We start from the raw sequence: 14,953 nt of genomic DNA on the forward strand, positions 1-14,953 counted from the left end.
AGATCGTAAAGTATGAAAAAGTTTAAAAAAATGGAAAACATTTTTTAAAAACTCATGTCAACATTTTTGTGTTGACATTTGTCATGTCGACCTTTTTTCAGGTGTCTACCTAATGCATGTTGACCAATAGTGGTTGACCTATTGAGTGTCAACCTAAGTGAAGTCGACCTAAGGACCGTATCCCCTGAGGCTGGCACCATCACTGTCCCACAAGCACTGCATTTGGCTTGCAGGATGCCAAGACTGGAAGCGGTTATGGTTCAAAAGGTCGACAGTCAATATGTCGACCACTATTGGTCAACACGGACATGGCCAACATGGGAAAATGGTTGACACGTTGAAATGGTCGACATGGGACAGGTCAACATAACATTTAGTGCACTGCGTCCACTTGCATGGCTCGTGACTGCGGGCAAGGTGCCTCACACTGCTACCGCTGCACTCAGAGCAGGCTAATATTCCCAATCGTAGTCCACGTGGATTAAAAAAAAATTAAAAAACATTTTTTCAAAAGTCCCATGTCAACCATTTTAATGTGTCAACCTTTTCCCCATATTGACCAATAGTGGTCGACCTATTGACTGTCGACCTAAGTACTGTCGACCTACTATCTGGATACCACTAGAAACTTTCATTTATCAATGCTTTTACAGAGCTGCCCAGAGCAGGACATGCACCCTGCAGCGTGTGCATCCTGTGGACACTCATGGCAAGGCTGCACCAGTGTTGGTGGCCCCACTCTCTCGGCGTGACATCATAATGTCACTTGTGCAGGGGCAGGGCCGGCTCAGAGTGAAGTGCTGCCCTGCTCCGGTATTGAAAAAAGTCAGTGTCGGACTGGGGCATGAAGGGCCCACCAGTGGAATGTAGTGTAAGGGGCCCATGCTTAGGGGTGTGGTCAGTCACCACAGGGGTGTGGTCAGCCACCAGAGGCTTTGCTAACCATCAGAGAGCGCATGGACTGGGCCCTTGATAAATATATATAGTAAATACTGTTAGTGCATGCATGACAATGTACCAGATTAATAACTGAAATGTATTGTAGAAAATACACCATAGTCCTGTGCAGTATAATGCACTCTATAATATATAATTCAAGTGTACAGTCTAGAACCTGATCCATAGAGGAGGGTGTGGTCCGTCAGGGTGCAGGGTCCATCGGGGGTTTCCCCTATACTCCTGTATACCCTGAAAAAAGTTATATATTTAGTTTCCGAAGATCTAAGTAAGGATAACCAGCTGAAGAACTGTTTTCAACAGTGAGACCTTCCTGCTCTTAATAAGTTCTATATGGTGAGTGCTATAGTCAAAGATACCAAGAGTTAGCAACTCTGAATTTCCAATTCCTACTCTGGAGGTTTTAGTTAGGCATAAAGCCATATCTCCCAACATCTATAGCCTTGAATGAGGGACTTCCTGGCGCAGAAAAGCAGTGTCAGTTAAAAAACGGAGTGTGGCCTATTAAAAGGGGTGTTGCTTCATGGGAGTGCCACAACTACAAGCCACGCCTCCCATTTTCGTCACTGGGGGAACATGCCCAGCGCTCGGTGAGCTGCTGGCATGCCCCCAGTCCCTGTTGTCCGTGAATAGATGCTGTGCGCATTTACTGCTAAGCAGAGTAGTGAGTGACAGAGAACTTCCCAACTGCCCCCCTCCCCCCCCCCCACACACACACACACACACACACACACACACACACACACACACACACACACACACACAACACTGTGGCACGCGGGTGGGACAGTCCCAGAAAAAGGGACTGTCCTGCAAAAATCAGAACAGTTGGGAGGTATGATAAAGCTATATTTTCAGTCAGAAAAGAGATGAACAATTCCATAATAGAATGTAACAAAAACACAATAGATCTCTGACACATGCAACACACCTAGCTTAATAGGCCATTATGTACTATGAGAAAGGGTGTGGCTCCCTACAGAGGAATCATGTGCTTAGCTGACAGGCCTCAGGGAGGACCTGTAGACAGGGGTGCACACAGGGGCAGCACTGCACCTAGCTTACAGAAATACACATCAAAGACATTTATTGTAAAAATAATGTGTGACTTACATGTGTTGTTTGATTCAGATGCACTTTCTTCCACAGCTTGCAGCAGCTGACAGGGTGTGGCTGGCTAACCAGAGCACCTGAGGACATCTACCTCAAGAGACATGGTGAGAGTGTCAACTGCCTGTCAGTCTGGGGAAGGGGTCAAAGGTATTTAAACCTGTCTGGGACGTTTGCCTGGGAGACAGATGCCAAACCAGTTGGCCAGTGGATAGAGAGGTGAACTTTGTTAGATAGTGGTAGAGCTATGGGAAAATCTGTGACTGTTGGTCTCCATCAGGGGTGAAACTAAAGTGTTATGGGCCCCATAGTAACATATTGAAGGGGCTCCTGTCCCAATGCTTCATAAGATACCCCTCTCCGCAGCAGTTATTCATTTTATTCCCCATAATAGTGTCCTAGTTAATTTTCTGAAACATAGTAGTGCCCTAATTTATTTTATGAACCATTGTAGTTAACTATTTTACATGATGTCACATTGTAGGACTGCCATTATGCCACACAGTGAGTGTCCCCAATTCACATTATGACGAACAATGTCCGAGTTCATATTAGGCCACTTTACAGTGGCCCCTGTTCATACTATGTCACATTAGAGTGCCCCAGTAATAATATGCCACACCATAGTGCCTTCATTTCATGTAGTGCCACATTACAGTGCCCCAGTTCTTATTATGTAACATTATAGTGCCCTGCACATTACAATGAGAGCTGATATGGCACATTACAGTTCCTGTCGGTTCATATGGGGCTACATGCAGGGGCCTCCAAATGCTCCCTTACCATTGTAACATCAACTACACACTCCTCACTGAAAATGTAATGTCACACAATTCCGGCTGGGCAATGGGTCAGGCCAAATTGCCGAACAGGCAAATCTGGGAAATAGGTATGCAACTTTATAACCTGGGTCCAGGACCCACTACGCCTCTGGACCCCACAGTAATGGCACCCTTTGCACCAAATATAGTTACACCCATGGTATCCGTGTCATCCTGACAAATAAACTATATGGATTAAACCTGAAAAACTCAGCCTGCACATCCTATGTATGGTGTTGTTGTCACACTATGCATCACTTATCACATGATTGTGTGTACAACAATATCTGGCACTGGCCAGAAATTTACACCAATTTCCTACTAACTTCCCATAGTGCCTGTGTCTGATTGCTCCATAATAGATATATAACTTTTGATTAATAAAATTATTGTTTGGATCCCTTATAAAAATCCTTGGTGGTGTTTTCCCAATGCAAAGATCCCTGAGTGGTATGATTGCTGTTAACTGGTATGCACACTGGTATTTCAGTTTGGCAAGCTGAAGTAATTGGAGTAAAGCTCCAGTTATATGAGCACTTTTGGCCCATGATTGACTGTATGTCTGCAGGCCAGAATCACATGCATCCTCCTGGAAAATACATGTCATACTCCCCTGATATATCTGGGTGATGGCAGCATACTTAATCACCCATAGATTCCTAATCTGTATGAAAATGTAATAAAAGGAACTATTGAACTCCGGCAAAATTTGCAATACAGAGGTTGTAAAATATAGAACATAAATTATCTAAATTACAAGAACATTAATACAGCTTTTATTATAATGACTTTTTCTGCCCAACTGAAATGATTGCAAAGTTTATAATGCTTAAAATATAAACAACATGCAGTTTTATATGATTAAACATATGGACTTCTCGCTATGGGCACAGCAACCTGCTAACATATAGCTGCTGCACAGCTTCCCAGCAGTGTCCTGGGACATACACCTACTGTAGAGATTCTTCTACATGAAGAAATTCTTCTCCTCACAGATGCCGGCCAAAGCACAGGAGGCTCGTGCTAAAAAAATAAAAATGCAGAGAATACTATTTCTCTAACGTCCTAGAGGATGCTGGGGACTCCGTAAGGACCATGGGGAATAGACAGGCTCCGCAGGAGATAGGGCACTTTAAGAAAGCTTTGGATTCTGGGTGTGCACTGGCTCCTCCCTCTATGCCCCTCCTCCAGACCTCAGTTTTACACTGTGCCCAGAGGGAAATGGGTGCACTGCAGGGAGCTCCCCTGAGTTCTCTGCCTAGAAAGCATTTTTGTTTGGATTTTTTCTGTATTTTTACAGGGAGCACTGCTGGCAACAGGCTCCCTGCATCGAGGGACTGAGGAGAGAGGGGCAGACCTACTTAAATGATAGGCTCTGCTTCCTCGGCTACTAACCACCATTAGCTCCAGAGGGAATGAACACAGGTTCGTCCTGGGCGTTCACTCCCAGAGCCGCGCCGCCGTTCTCCTCACAGAGCCAGAAGAAACGAAGTCAGAAGACCTCTCAGGCGGCAGAAGCCTTCAGAGCTTCACTGAGGTAACGCACAGCACTGCAGCTGTGCGTCATTGCTCCACACACCTCACACACTCCGGTCACTGTAAGGGTGCAGGGCGCGGGGGGGGGGGCGCCCTGGGCAGCAATATAAACACCTCTCTTATGGCAAAAGACTATATACATGTACAGGTGGGCACTGTACATGTATATAAAAGAGCCCCCGCCATTTTTTAATAACTTTGAGCGGGACAGAAGCCCGCCGCCGAGGGGCGGGGCATCTCCCTCAGCACTCACCAGCGCCATTTTCTCTCCACAGCACCGCTGAGAGGAAGCTCCCCGGACTCTCCCCTGCTTTACACACGGTGAAAGGGGGTTTTGAAGGAGGGGGGGGGGCACATATTTGGCGTTTAATTACTACTGCAGCGCTACTGGGAAGAGGCATTCTGTGTTTCTTTCCAGGGGTATAGCGCTGGGGTGTGTGCTGGCATACTCTCTCTCTGTCTCTCCAAAGGGCCTGAAAGGGGATACTGTCTTCAGAAAAGAGTTTCCCTGTGTGGGTGAAGTGTGTCGGTACGCGTGTGTAGACATGTTTGACGAGGAAGGCTCGCATAATGTGGAGGGGGAGTGCTTGAATGTCAGGTCGCCGTCGGCAATGCCGACACCGGACTGGGTGGATATGCTGAATGTCTTAAATGCAAATGTAAATCTACTGCATAAAAGGTTAGACAAGGCTGAAGCTAGGGATCAGTCAGGTAGCCAGGCCATGCCTGTCCTGTGGCACCAGGTCCTTCGGGGTCTCAGAAGCACATCATATCTCAAGTCGAAGACACAGATACCGACACGGATACTGACTCTAATGTCAACTATGAAGATGCAAAATTACAGCCGAGGGTGGCAAAAGGTATTCGGTACATGATTATTGCCATTAAAGAGGTTTTGCATATTACTGAGGAACCCCCTGTCCCTGACACGAGGGTACACATGTATAAAGGGAAAAAAGCCTGAGGTCACTCTTCCGTCCTCATTTGAGCTAAGCGAATTGTGCGAAAAGGCTTGGGAATCTCCAGATAGGAGACTGCACGTTCCCAAAAGGATTCTTATGGTGTATCCCTTTCCACAAACGGATAGGATACGATGGGAATCTTCGCCTAAAGTAGACAAGGCGCTGACACGCTTATCCAAAAAGGTGGCACTGCCTTCTCAGGATACAACTTCCCTCAAGGATCCTGCTGATCGCAAGCAGGAAATTACCATGAAGCACATTTACACACATTCAGGTACTATTGTTAGACCGGCTATGGCGTCGGCCTGGGTTTGTAGTGCTGTCGTGGCATGGGCAGATTCCTTATCTACGGAAATTGACACCTTAGATAGGGATGCCATTTTAATGACCATAGAGCATATCAGAGATGCTGCCTTGTATATGAGAGATGCTCAAAGGGACATTTGTTTATTAAGCTCCAGAATAAACGCTATGTCTATTTCTGCTAGGCGGCTCTTGTGGACCCGACAGTGGACGGGAGACGCCGATTCCAAGCGGCATATGGAGTCCTTGCCTTACAAGGGGGAGGAGTTGTTTGGAGACGGCCTCTCGGACCTTGTCTCTACTGCTACGGCCGGTAAATCGAATTTCTTACCTTATGTCCCCCCGCAGCATACTAAAAAGGCACCTCATTATCAAATGCAGTCCTTTCGTTCCAATAAGAGCAAGAAGGTACGGGGATCGTCCTTTGTTGCCAGAGGTAAAGGCAAGGGAAAAAAGCTGCACACAGCTAGTTCCCAGGAGCAGAAGTGCTCCCCTATATCTGCAAAGTCCACCGCATGACGCTGGGGTTTCCCGGGGGGAGGCAGATCTAGTGGGGGCACGTCTTCGGTTTTTCAGCCACGTCTGGGTTCACTCGCAGGTGGATCCCTGGGCATTAGAGATTGTTTCTCAGGGATACAGACTAGAATTCGAAGACTTGCCTCCTCGCCGGTTTTTCAAATCGGCTCTGCCGGCTTCCCCGTTAGAGAGGGAGCTAGTGTTAGCCGCAATCCAAAAATTGTATATTCAACAGGTGATAGTCACAGTTCCTCATCTCCAGCAAGGAGAGGGATATTATTCAACCCTGTTTGTGGTCCCGAAACCGGACGGTTCGGTCAGACCCATTTTAAATCTAAAATCCCTGAACCTGTACTTGAAGAGGTTCAAGTTCAAAATGGAATCACTCAGGGCGGTCATCGCCAGCCTGGAGGGGGGGGATTGGATGGTGTCCCTTGACATAAAGGATGCATACCTTCATGTTCCGATATTCCCCCCTCACCAGGCGTTCCTGAGATTTGCAGTACAGGACTGTCACTACCAATTTCAGACGTTGCCGTTTGGGCTTTCCACGGCCCCGAGAATTTTCACCAAGGTAATGGCGGAAATGATGGCACTCCTGCGCAAGCAGGGTGTCACAATTATCCCATACTTGGACGATCTCCTCATAAAGGCGAGATCTCGGGAGAAGTTGCTGGACAGCGTGTCTCTGTCCATGAAGACGTTGCAGTTGCACGGCTGGATTCTCAATATACCGAAGTCCCAGCTAGTCCCTGCAACGCGTCTGACCTTTTTGGGCCTGATTCTAGACACAGACCAGAAAATGGTTTTTCTTCCGATGGAAAAGGTTCAGGAGCTCATAGCCCTGGTCAGGAACCTATTAAAGCCAAAAAAGGTTTCAGTGCATCATTGCACACGGGTTCTGGGGAAGATGGTGGCTTCATACGAGGCCATCCCCTTCGGCAGGTTCCATGCGAGGACTTTTCAATGGGACCTCTTGGACAAATGGTCCGGGTCCCATTTACAAATGCATCAAAGGATCACCCTGTCTCCCAGGACCAGGGTATCTCTTCTGTGGTGGCTGCACAGTGCTCACCTACTAGAGGGTCGCAGGTTCGGCATTCAGGACTGGGTCCTGGTGACCACGGACGCAAGCCTCCAAGGCTGGGGAGCAGTCACGCTGGGAAGAAATTTCCAAGGTCTCTGGTCAAATCTAGAAACTTGTCTCCACATCAACGTCCTGGAGTTGAGGGCCATATACAACGCCCTACGTCAGGCGGAGGAATTGCTTCAGGAAAAAACGGTTCTGATTCAGCCAGACAATGTCACGGTGGTGGCTCATATAAACCGCCAAGGCGGGACAAGGAGCAGAGTGGCCATGGCAGAAGCGACCAGGATTCTACGCTGGGCGGAAGGCCATGTAAGCGCACTATCAGCAGTGTTCATCCCGGGGGTGGACAACTGGGAGGCGGACTTCCTCAGCAGGCACGACCTGCATCCGGGAGAGTGGGGACTTCATCAAGAAATCTTCGCACAGATCACGGGTCGGTGGGGACTGCCTCAAATAGGCATGATGGCATCCCGTCTCAACAAAAAGCTAAAGCGGTATTGCGCCAGGTCAAGGGACCCTCAGGCGGTAGCGGTAGACGCTCTGGTGACACCTTGGGTGTTCAGATCGTTCTATGTGTTTCCTCCTCTTCCTCTCATACCCAAGGTGTTGAGAATAATAATAAGCAGGGTCAGAACAATTCTCATTGTTCCAGATTGGCCACGGAGGACTTGGTATCCGGAGCTGCAAGAGTTGCTTACAGAAGATCCGTGGCCTCTTTCTCTAAGGCAGGACCTGCTGCAGCAGGGGCCCTGTCTGTTCCAAGACTTACCGCGGCTGCGTTTGACAGCATGGCGGTTGAACGCCGGATCCTAGCGGAAAAAGGGATTCTGGAGGAGGTCATTCCTACCCTGATCAAGGCTAGGAAAGACGTGACGTTGAAACATTATCACCGTATATGGCGAAAAAATATGTTTCTTGGTGTGAGGCCAGAGCTGCTCCTACGGAGTAGTTCCATTTGGGCCGTCTACTTCACTTCCTTCAAACAGGAGTGAATTTGGGCCTAAAATTAGGGTCCATAAAGGTCCAAATTTCGGCCTTATCCATTTTCTTTCAAAGAGAATTGCCCTCTCTTCCTGAAGTACAGACTTTTGTGAAGGGGGTGCTGCATATTCAGCCTCCTTTTGTACCTCCGGTGGCGCCTTGGGATCTTAACGTGGTATTACGTTTCCTCAAGTCACCTTGGTTTGAACCACTCAAAACAGTGGAGTTGAAATACCTCACGTGGAAAGTGGTCATGTTGTTGGCATTAGCTTCGGCAAGGCGTGTTTCAGAATTGGCGGCTTTATCACATAAAAGCCCATACTTGGTTTTTCACGTGGATAGGGCAGAGTTGAGGACTCGTCCTCAATTTCTGCCAAAAGTGGTCTCATCTTTTCATGTGAACCAACCTATTGTCGTGCCTGTGGCTACACGGGACTTGGAGGATTCCGAGTCCCTGGATGTGGTCAGGGCTTTGAAGATTTATGTGACCAGAACAGCTAGGATCAGGAAGACTGAAGCTCTGTTTGTTCTGTTTGCGGCCAACAAGGTTGGCGCTCCTGCTTCAAAGCAGACTATTGCTCGCTGGATCTGTAACACGATTCAGCAGGCGCATTCTACGGCAGGATTGCCATTGCCTAAATCGGTTAAGGTCCATTCCACTAGGAAGGTGGGCTCTTCCTGGGCGGCTGCCCGAGGGGTCTCGGCATTACAGTTGTGCCGAGCAGCTACTTGGTCGGGGTCAAACACCTTTGCAAAGTTCTATAAGTTTGATACCCTGGCTGAGGAGGACCTCCTGTTTGCTCAATCGGTGCTGCAGAGTCATCCGCACTCTCCCGCCCGTTTGGGAGCTTTGGTATAATCCCCATGGTCCTTACGGAGTCCCCAGCATCATCTAGGACGTAAGAGAAAATAAGATTTTACTTACCGGTAAATCTATTTCTCGTAGTCCGTAGAGGATGCTGGGCGCCCGTCCCAAGTGCGGACTTCTTCTGCAAGACTTGTATATAGTTATGGCTTACATAAGGGTTATGTTATAGTTTTATCGGTTGAACCAAGGCTGTGTGGTGTTCATACTGTTAAATGGGTAGTTTATCACAAGTTATACGGTGTGATTGGTGTGGCTGGTATGAATCTCGCCCTTAGATTTACAAAAATCCTTTCCTTGTACTGTCCATCTCCTCTGGGCACAGTTTCCATAACTGAGGTCTGGAGGAGGGGCATAGAGGGAGGAGCCAGTGCACACCCAGAATCCAAAGCTTTCTTAAAGTGCCCTATCTCCTGTGGAGCCCGTCTATTCCCCATGGTCCTTACGGAGTCCCCAGCATCCTCTACGGACTACGAGAAATAGATTTACCGGTAAGTAAAATCTTATTATTGCCACCATGACCTACATTCAGGTAGGGTGAGTCAAGTCCTTTTCTGTTTCAAGTCCCTTCTCAACTCCTGTGGACCCCCTGTATCCAATGGGGAAGATGTTACGGTCATCAGAGGGGGATCAGTAGGATTTACCGATGATCGGGATGCCGGCCTCAGTATACGGACAATGGCATCCCGATCGTCGCTATGCCGGCAGCGGAGCAAGCGCAAAAAATCCCCTTGCGAGCTCACTGCGCTTGCCATGGTTCTATTCCCACTCTATGGGTGTTGTGGATACCTACGAGTGGGAATAACCCATTAGCCGGGATTCCGGCTGTCGGCATTGGCAGCTGTCGGGATCCCGGCATCAGTATCCTGACCACCGGGATCCCAACTGCAAGCATCTTAACTGCATACCCATAAGAGACATCATGGGGAGATGTATGAAGCAGTGAGAAGAGTGGAGAAGTAGACAAGCGAGAAGTTGCACATAGCAATCAATCAGGTTACATTTAATAAGTCCAGTCTATAAAATTATAGTTAGAAGCTGATTGGTTGCCATGGGCTACTTCTCCACTCTTTTCTCTGCTTTGTGCTTAATTCAGATGTGGTTGGAATGAACATTGCTGTTTCCTTGGAAGCAGCAGCGATGCTCTGATATGGTAATTCAGCAGGAGGCATCAGGTATGAGTAGAGACCTCCTGCATACATTAGTGATTCATGCTGTGTCCTAAGACGCAGCATCGGACCACCTGCGACACCACTGGGTCACGCAAGCCGGCCGCCGCAGCACCGATCAAGAGTCCAGGAAATCTCCATCTTCCGGCAAAGATCCTACCCTCTGCATTCCCCCAAAATAGCGGCGACACGCAGAGCCACACATAGGTAAATGGGGTAGATATACAGATGGGTAGGGGGCATAAGCACTAATATGGAGAAAGGGCTATGGTACAAACGGGGGAAGGGGCTGAAGAATAGATAAGTGGTGGGGGCTGAGGCGTGAATTATAAGGGAACAGTGGGACAGACTGCAGGGGAAAAGGGCAGAGAAACACATGGGGACTGTACACCACAGCTACTACATAGCCTAAAGACAATGGAAGCAGGGGAAGAGAGCTGGTGGAGGGGCAATTCTGGACAGGAAATGTTTATGATTTACATAATCAAAAGCAGTAACTATCAGGATCATTTGGTCCCCGTCTTCCTGGGACCCATACAGCTGTAGCACCTGTTCCCCTGATAGCAGCTATGGATTCAGGAGCAACAGCCTTAGGATGGTTGGTCTTCCTGAAACTTTAAAAGGCCCTGCTTTATTTCATTTTCTGAGAGCTACTCTCCATGCTCTACTTGAAATTAGTGACAATATCACTGATTTGGTTATACTAAGAGTACCCCATGTTGGACATCACAGAGTGACAACCTGGAAAGCAGACTGGTGATATTTCGCTGCCCCAACTATGGTATGTACAGTACATACGCACATAAGAAGGCTTCAAGATGTAACCTTAGGACTTTTATAAAAGTGACTAGAGCTCAGAAAGAATTTTCTACTATCTGATGCTCTCAGTTGGTCAAAGATGGCGATACATTTTCTCTGCTCTACCCAGCCAGGCTTCAGCTTTTCAACGATGAGGCTTGTAATGTTTTCAAAATAACTGTTGAAGTTTTTCTGTTGGAAGAACAAAACTTCTTCTGCAGGAAGAATGTTCTTTCTTCTCATCTCTACATAGTTAATTTGTTGGACTTTGCAGGAGAAATTATCCATGCAAACTATTTGTCATTTCCATGTCTGGGCCACCTGAACACAGTTTCTTTGGCTAGATCATTACTGGAACATTAATGATTGGCCTCTTGTTATGTTTTATGCTTATTTCATGCCCCTGAATTTTGCTGAGCTGTGCCCTGTGCGCTTTTCTATAAGCTATGCCGTATATAATTGCGTGTTACAGTGTTTTTCTGTTACATATTGCTGCTATTTCTAGTTTTTATTTTTTAGGTGCCTGATAGGAGCTATATATGCAGTTGATAATAAGAATTTACTTACCGATAATTCTATTTCTCGGAGTCCGTAGTGGATGCTGGGGTTCCTGAAAGGACCATGGGGAATAGCGGCTCCGCAGGAGACAGGGCACAAAAAAGTAAAGCTTTTACCAGATCAGGTGGTGTGCACTGGCTCCTCCCCCTATGACCCTCCTCCAGACTCCAGTTAGGTACTGTGCCCGGACGAGCGTACACAATAAGGGAGGCAATTTGAATCCCGGGTAAGACTCAAACCAGCCACACCAATCACACCGTACAACCTGTGATCTAAACCCAGTTAACAGTATGATAACAGAAAGAGCCTCTTAAAGATGGCTCCTTAACAATATAACCCGAATTTGTTAACAATAACTATGTACAGTATTGCAGATAATCCGCACTTGGGATGGGCGCCCAGCATCCACTACGGACTCCGAGAAATAGAATTATCGGTAAGTAAATTCTTATTTTCTCTATCGTCCTAAGTGGATGCTGGGGTTCCTGAAAGGACCATGGGGATTATACCAAAGCTCCCAAACGGGCGGGAGAGTGCGGATGACTCTGCAGCACCGAATGAGAGAATTCCAAGTCCTCTTTTGCCAGGGTATCAAATTTGTAGAATTTTACAAACGTGTTTTCCCCCGACCACGTAGCTGCTCGGCAGAATTGTAATGCCGAGACCCCTCGGGCAGCCGCCCAAGATGAGCCCACCTTCCTTGTGGAATGGGCCTTAACAGATTTAGGCTGTGGCAGGCCTGCCACAGAATGAGCAAGTTGAATTGTGTTACAAATCCAACGAGCAATCGTCTGCTTAGAAGCAGGGGCACCCAACTTGTTGGGTGCATATAGTATCAACAGCAAGTCAGATTTTCTGACTTCAGCCGTCCTTGAAATGTATATTTTTAAGGCTCTGACAACGTCCAACAACTTGGAGTCCTCCAAGTCGCCAGTGGCCGCAGGCACCACAATAGGTTGGTTCAGGTGAAACGCTGATACCACCTTAGGGAGAAAATGCGGACGAGTCCTCAGTTCTGCCCTATCCGAATGGAAGATTAGATAAGGGCTTTTATAAGATAAAGCCGCCAATTCAGATACTCTCCTGGCGGAAGCCAGGGCCAGTAACATAGTCACTTTCCATGTGAGATATTTAAAATCCACCTTTTTCAATGGTTCAAACCAATGGGATTTGAGGAAATCTAAAACTACATTTAGATCCCACGGTGCCACCGGAGGCACCACAGGAGGCTGTATATGCAGTACTCCTTTAACAAAAGTCTGTACCTCAGGAACTGAGGCCAATTCTTTTTGGAAGAATATTGACAGGGCCGAAATTTGAACCTTAATAGATCTCAATTTGAGACCCATAGACAATCCTGATTGTAGGAAATGTAGGAAACGACCCAGTTGAAATTCCTCCGTCGGAACACTCCGATCCTCGCACCACGCGACATATTTTCGCCAAATGCGGTGATAATGTTTCGCGGTGACTTCCTTCCTTGCCTTAATCAAGGTAGGAATGACTCCTTCTGGAATGCCTTTCCCTTTTAGGATCTGGCGTTCAACCGCCATGCCGTCAAACGCAGCCGCGGTAAGTCTTGAAAGAGACAGGGACCCTGTTGTAGCAGGTCCCTTCTCAGAAGTAGAGGGCACGGGTCGTCCGTGACCAACTCTTGAAGTTCCGGGTACCAAGTCCTTCTTGGCCAATCCGGAGCCACTAGTATTGTTCTTACTCCTCCTCACCGTATAATCTTCAATACCTTTGGTATGAGAGGCAGAGGAGGAAACACATATACTGATTTGTACACCCAAGGTGTTACCAGTGCGTCCACAGCTATTGCCTGTGGATCTCTTGACCTGGCGCAATACTTGTCCAGTTTCTTGTTGAGGCGAGACGCCATCATGTCTACCATTGGTCTTTCCCAACAGTTTATTAGCATGTGGAAGACTTCTGGATGAAGACCCCCCTCTCCCGGGTGAATATCGTGTCTGCTGAGGAAGTCTGCTTCCCAGTTGTCCACGCCCGGGAAGAACACTGCTGACAGTGCTATTACGTGATTCTCCGCCCAGCGAAGAATCTTGGCAGCTTCTGCCATTGCACTCCTGCTTCTTGTGCCGCCCTGTCTGTTTACATGGGCGACCGCCGTGATGTTGTCCGACTGAATCAACACCGGTTTTCCTTGCAGGAGTGGTTCCGCCTGGCTTAGAGCATTTTAGATTGCTCTTAGTACCAGAATGTTTATGTGAAGAGACTTTTCCAGGTTCGTCCATACCCCCTGGAAGTTTCTTCCTTGTGTGACTGCTCCCCAACCTCTCAGGCTGGCGTCCGTGGTCACCAGGATCAAATCCTGTATGCCGAATCTGCGGCCCTCCAATAGATGAGCCTTTTGCAACCACCACAGAAGATATACCCTTGTCCTTGGCGACAGGGTTATTCGCAGGTGCATCTGAGGATGCGACCCTGACCATTTGTCCAACAGATCCCTTTGGAAAATTCTTGCATGGAATCTGCCGAATGGAATTGCTTCGTAAAAAGCCACCATTTTTCCCAGGACTCTTGTGCATTGATGTACAGACACCTTTCCTGGTTTTAGGAGGTTCCTGACAGGTCGGATAACTCCTTGGCTTTTTCCTCGGGAAGAAAAACCTTTTTCTGAACCGTGTCCAGAATCATCCCTAGGAACAGCAGACGTATCGTCGGAAAACAGCTGCGATTCTTGGAATATTTAGAATCCAGTCGTGCCGTCGAAGAACTACTTTAGATAGTGCTCTTCCGACCTCCAACTGTTCTCTGGAACTTGCCCTTTTTAGGTCGTGCAAGTAAGGGATAATTTAGATGCCTTTTTTCTTTGAAGAAACATCTTTTCGGCCATTACCTTGGTAAAAAGGCCCGGGGTGCCGTGGATAATTCAAACGGCATCGTCTGAAACTGATATTGACAGTTCTGTACCACGAACCAGAGGTACCCTTGATGAGAAGGACAAAATTTGGACATGGAGGTAATCCTTGATGTCCAGGGACACCATATAGTCCCCTTTTTTCCGGTTCGCTATCACTGCTCTGAGTGACTTTATCTCGATTTGAACCTTTTATGTAAGTGTTCAAAACATTTTAGATTTAGACTATGTGTCACCAAGCCGTCTGGCTTCAGTACCACAATATAGTGTGGAAAAATAATACCCTTTTCCTTGTCGTAGGAGGGGTACTTTGATTATCACCTGCTGGATATACAGCTTGTGAATTGTTTCCAATGCTGCCTCCCTGTCGGAGGGAGCCGTTGGTAAAGCAGACTTCAGGAACCTGCGA

The sequence above is a fragment of the Pseudophryne corroboree genome, chromosome 4, assembly GCF_028390025.1.
Source record: "Pseudophryne corroboree isolate aPseCor3 chromosome 4, aPseCor3.hap2, whole genome shotgun sequence".
In the NCBI taxonomy this organism is placed as follows: domain Eukaryota; kingdom Metazoa; phylum Chordata; class Amphibia; order Anura; family Myobatrachidae; genus Pseudophryne; species Pseudophryne corroboree.